This window comes from Rosa rugosa, chromosome 2 (assembly GCF_958449725.1).
Source record: "Rosa rugosa chromosome 2, drRosRugo1.1, whole genome shotgun sequence".
NCBI classification, from domain to species: domain Eukaryota; kingdom Viridiplantae; phylum Streptophyta; class Magnoliopsida; order Rosales; family Rosaceae; genus Rosa; species Rosa rugosa.
This window is the reverse complement of record NC_084821.1, coordinates 52,693,494-52,699,493: the sequence shown is the minus strand read 5'-3', so window position 1 is coordinate 52,699,493 and position 6,000 is coordinate 52,693,494. Positions and strand designations below refer to the sequence as shown.

Below are 6,000 nucleotides of genomic sequence, written 5' to 3'. Positions count from 1 at the left end.
AAGAATAAATAAAAAAAAGAGAAAGGAATAAATTTATTTAAAAAAAAGAACTGAGGGCATAATAGACATTTTGCCGCGACTTAACGGAGGTTTTAGACGGCAAGGACCTATTGGTCTGAACTTTTGAAGTACAGGGACTAAACATGTGAAATTAGAAGGTCAGGGACTGAAGTGTTTTATGGTCAAAAGCTCAAGGACTAAATAGTATTTAGTCCTTTTTTTTTTTCCTTTTTTCTTCCTTCCCAATCCCCATTATGCAGTTCTCTATTTACCAATTACCATATATTCATCAAATCAACATCTTGCGTCTGGGGAGCATGAGGTATGTGTTGGATCTGGAATTCCTTCTGGCAAAAAAAAAACTCTTTCAATTCCTAGCTGAGGTATGTGTTGTATCCTCATAGTCTTGTCACTTTTTCTGATTCCAACAAAAGCCCTTTGTTGATTTCTTTGTTCACATGGTTTATGGGTGTTTACTGAAATTTTGCTTCTTCATATGTGGAGACTGGGGACTCCGGTATTGCTTTGGTTGCTTCAGGAGCCACTGCAAATTTGAGTATGGAGGAGGAGGAGGAGCTGGCTTGGGAGGAGAGTTTTGAGAGGCGGAGATGATTTCGAGAGGCTGAGATGGAGGGGAAAGGTTTAGGAGGAGGAGGAGCTGGGCAGCTGGCTAGGGAGGTGATGGTTTCGCTGAGATGGAGGAGAAATCGGGTCGGGTCGGGCTTTCGGTCTCCGAATATTTGAAGCCCGAGACAGAACTGAAAATATACATTCGGGTCGGGCTTTGCACCGAACCGAGATTTTCCATACTAAAACCGAACCGAATCGGGCTTTTTTGCTCGGTCCGGGTCGGGTCTTCGGTCTTTCGGGTCCCGATGCCCACCCCTAAGAAGGACCGTCGTGCGACGGGCAATTTGCGGGTTAAATTTTCATAAACCCAAATTTCCCCTTTGTTTATTATAGAGGGTATAATAATAAATTACAAGTATTAAACTAAATAAAATCATAAATAAGTGCAATTGCAGTGTGCAAATTTTTTTTTTCTTATTTAAGCAAAATGTAAAAGAATGTGAATTGACACACGCTTAAGACTTAAGCGGGTGACCCTAGATGAGAAGAGAATAAAAAGATTATTTAGTTAAAGAAAGAATAACGAAAACGGTTGTTGGGTTGGGATCCTTTTCTAGTCCATTAACTTCTATTTAGGCTAGGGTTTAGGCTCTTGGCCCAAACCTATGTTTTTAGATTTTTTTTGTCTAATTACAATAAGTTTCTTTGTATTAGGAACCTAGAAGTGACTAGAACTTTAGCGCCTCCGGCGTAGTACCAATGGAGGATCTCCGCTATCTCTACGATCTGAAATTTGTAATGAGTGGGTCTACTTCTACGTACCACTGTGGGTACTACCACTACTTTTTTGTCGGTCTATGTCCTTAAATGACAACGGAAGGGTATGTAATGACCTATTCTGGCTTGTGATGAATATACTATTTCGCCCCTAGGGTTTGATTCAAAAAAAAAAAAAAACGGTTGATCATTTGGCGACACATAAATTTTAAGTTTTTAATTTTCATCTACATTTTAAAATCTTATTATCTATTAACTATGGACCCCAATAGAATGACAAGCTCATCACCGAGTTATACACCAATTTGTGATTTAGGGCCATTATAGAATGGAGAAATTCTTACATAGGGCAAACGTACCATGTGACGGTAGGGCAGCACAATCAAAACCTAGAAAATTTTAAGTGTATTCCGAAACTATCCTTACTTAATAAAATAAAATATCCAAAATACCCCTTTGCATGTTTATTGATTGGGCAGCCCTATCAGCCACGTGGTACGTTTGCCATACGTAAGAATCTCTCCACCTCTCAAAAGGGTTGTGTAACGCCCCAAACTGCACCTCACCAGCTTGAGCACGTCACAGTGCCGCGAGACCCCGAAACATAAACCGAAAGTTCGATTTACGTTCCAGAAACCCGCAAGGCATTTTATTAAATAATTTTTCATAAACCGCACAGCGAAAACGTTTAAAATAATATTGAGGTGAAAACTTTAAAACTTTTAATTCAAATGTTCGTCCAAGACTTAACGTTGCAAACAACCGAGGAATAAATGACTTAGCATCTAACAAACAAATTGTGACAAGTTCCGAGAATACAATTTTAAGGAACAGGAATAAGATTGGAACCCAGAACCTGACTTCTATTGAAATATGCACACCCAGCTCCGTCCGCTCCAATCCCGTTCCCAGTGCACAGTACCTGCAACCACACTGTTATAGGGGTGAGCTTTCGTCCTCGCTACTCAATAGGGGCTTCACCCGACTAGGTTTGAAAACCGACACATAAGATAATAATTTGGGATCCCAGTATGAAAAAGTTAAACCATTTCCTTAAAGAACGACAAACTTTAAGTATCTTTCGGACTCAAAATCCAATGCACGAAACTCAAAGAAATGCATAATACCTGATGGCCAGTCCCATGGACCAACTACATGGCCTTACCTCAAATAAAATCATCACCAGGTAAGCGTAGTGAGAGTGTCCACTTACTCCATATCACCTAGAAATAGTGCCACACCTCAGAGGATGTCAGATACCATTCCGTCCATACGGCCCCTCCGGAGGTTTAGGGGATCGAAGCCCAAGGAATCGCTATGTTCCACTCACTCTCAAGCCATCAATAACCAAACCATGCAACTTAAATTTGCATAAACATTTAATTCAAAACGGAAAACAACTAACCGAACCGAATGAGTCCCAAGTCCCCTACCTGGATTCCGATGCTTTAACCTTTTACGTTGTCCGAGATTCACGAACCTTCCGTTCCTCGGGTAACTGGAAATCCTAGATTTCGACATAATTAACGTTAATGATCCGTCGAACAAATATTTAAAGCCAACCCTTCCTGGTTTCCCCAGGATTGACCAAGGTTTGACCGCATTGACTAACGTTGACCAATGTTTGACCAATATTGACTAGTTTCACAAAAATCCCAATTATCAGATACTTTACTTGAAATTAAGATATCAACCAATTATATCAAGTGCACCAAAATTTACTAAGGGCACCCAATAACCTTCTTCTCTACTTTTCTTTCCCTTTTCAATACCAATTTACTTGGTTTTATTCCAATCAGTACAACAGTCCCTTAAGTGTGCTTCTCAAAGTCATAACAACAAATTAGTTTCTCAATTCTGCATTTTATAACTATTATTCAAGAATGAAACCAAGTCCAATTCCTCATTCTCGTAACACAATTTACATTAAGCATCAACTTGAATTCACAGTACGTATACAAGCATGGCAACCTAGGGGTCGTCAACCGGCCCGGCCCGGCCCATTCATAGCGGGCTTGGCCGGGCCGGGCCTTGCTATATTTTTAAATAATAGCGGGCCGGGCTTTATTAAAAATAGACGGATCCAAGCCCGTCCATATAAAGCGGGCTTTGCGGGCTTTTTCGGGCCGGGCCGGGCTTGGCCTTGCGGGCTTTATGTATAAATAAATATTTAAAGACACAAATATTTTTTTTTTAATCAAGCTTTGGAAATTCATTGGATAATGATCAAATACAATCAAAGATAACATATCTATAATTTTATATTGTACCAAAAAAAAAATCTTTATTTATATATAGATACTAATTTATTGATAAATAAATTTTTAAAGGCACTAATTTTTTATAAATTTATATTTATACATCATACACTCCAAAGAGCAACATATAGCAATTCAAAGAAAATGAGAAAACTGACCGTTGGATGTGATTATTACAATAAAATAAGAGTGTGGTTAAAAATTTAGTCAATTTCACCATAGTTTCAAACCCGATCGGATTGGTCAACTGTAGTCACTTGCATGTTTTCTTGGTTGACCGATGGCGTGATGAACACAAAACTTGCTTATTTTTTTACATCACGTTTGTAAATATTTCATCGATGGATGTGTGTGGACATAAGATAAAAATTTCAATTTTTAATTACAAATACGTTGGCCTATACTAATTTGTCTCCGAAAGTTGTATGACTTATACATTGCATTTAAATTGTTGAGGTCCATTCTAAAACAACCGTGAAGTGGAAGATGAATTTGGAGAAACCAACCGCTCGATTGAGAGATTGTAATATTTTATGGTGGTTGTAAAAAATCTAGCCAATTTGGTTATCGTTTCGAATTCGATCAACTAGGTCAAACGTAGTTACTCTTATAAACCTATATTTATACATCATACACTCCAAAGAGCAACCCCTATCAATTCAAAGAAAATGAAAAAACCGACCGTTGGATGAGTTTATTACAATAAATTATGAGTGTGATAAAAAATTTAGCCAATTTCACCATATTTTCGAATTCGATCGGATTGGTCAACCGTAGTCACTTATATGTTTTCTTGGTTGACCGATGGCTTGACAACCGCGAAACGTGCTTATTTTTTCACATCACGTTTGTATATATTTCATCGATGAATGTGCATGGTGATAAGATAAAAAAAATTAATTTTAATTACAAACACATTGATCTATACCAATTTTCTTCCTAAAGTTGTATGACTTATACATTGCATTTAAATTGTTGAGGTCCATTCTAAAACAACCATGAAGTGGAAGATGAATTTGGAGAAACCAACCGCTCGATTGAGAGATTGTAATATTTTATGGTGGTTGTAAAAAATCTAGCAAATTTGGTTATCGTTTCGAATTCGATCAACTAGGTCAAACGTAGTTACTCTTATAAACCTATATTTATATATCATACACTCCTAAGAGCAACCCCTATCAATTCAAATAAAATGGAAAAACCGACCGTTGGATGAGTTTATTACAATAAATTATGAGTGTGGTAAAAAATTTAGCCAATTTCACCATATTTTCGAATCCGATCGAATTGGTCAACCGATATTTAGAATATATATATATATATATATATATATATATATTTGCACATATTTTATATAGAAGTATAAGAACTTCCACACACACACACATATATATATATATATATTTATAAACACACACACATATATAGATATATCTATATATAACACACACACACACAGATATATATATATAAACACACACAAATATATATCTATATGTGTGTGTATATATATTTATAAACACACACACACACATATCTATATCTATATATATATATATATATAATATTTTACGGGCTTTTACGGGCCGGGCGGGGCTTTTGCGGGCTTTTTGCGGGCCGGCCCACTACCCACCCGAGGCGGGCTTTGCGGGCTTTTAAACGGGCCGGGCCGGGCTTTTAGCCCTCAGGGCCGGCGGGCCTCCATCGGCCCACTTGATCCGCGGGCTTTTTAATGAGGCCTAGGCAACCCATTCCAGAACTTAACTATACAAGGCAAATCCCAGAATTTTCAAATAGATTTCAACTCACCATGTGATCAAACTTGATCAAGATCAGAACTCCAAATTGCAAGTTTGCACCTGACGAAGAACACAGCAAACCCAAACTTCTCAGTTCGGTCACCAACCAAAAATTTCCAGATTTTACTCCCAAACCAAGGTCAGCCCTCACCTACAGACGCATTCCAACCAGAATCCAAGCCCAGAAGTGCCGGAAACGTCGCCGGAGTCGAAGAACACGGCCGAGCCGTGGCTACCCAGAAATGCAAAATCGTCAAAACTTGATTAAATCGAAAAAATAATTTTACTAGGGTGTTGAGCATGACGAGGAGGTGAGTTTCCATACCAAATGCAGCTTAATCGGTCGCCGGAAGTTGCAGAGGTGGCCGGAGAAAGCTCGGGGCTTCCAGTCGTCGGAACGGACTTCACAGCCGGCGCATGTACGATCCGAGGCCACAGACGTCACGGCGACGTCATTACGAAGAGGATGCCGGTGATCCGCCGCTGTGATGTGGCCGGACGGAGCAGCGCCGGTCGGATCCTCTTTGCGGGTCTCCGGGTCGCGTTTCTGGTCAGGGAGAACTCTGGTTCTCATTCTCTCTCTCGATCCTTCTGGA

General features: G+C 39.1%; 1 long non-coding RNA gene across 1 annotated transcript; it reads right to left on the bottom strand.

The window, feature by feature from the left end:
- Positions 1-3,212: 3,212 nt before the first annotated feature.
- On the bottom strand, positions 3,213-5,982 carry LOC133734793 (uncharacterized). Its single transcript, XR_009858579.1, has 3 exons — positions 5,730-5,982; positions 5,354-5,636; positions 3,213-3,318 (listed from the first exon to the last, which is right to left on the bottom strand). It is a non-coding gene; the product is annotated as an uncharacterized LOC133734793 (long non-coding RNA).
- Positions 5,983-6,000: the final 18 nt, after the last annotated feature.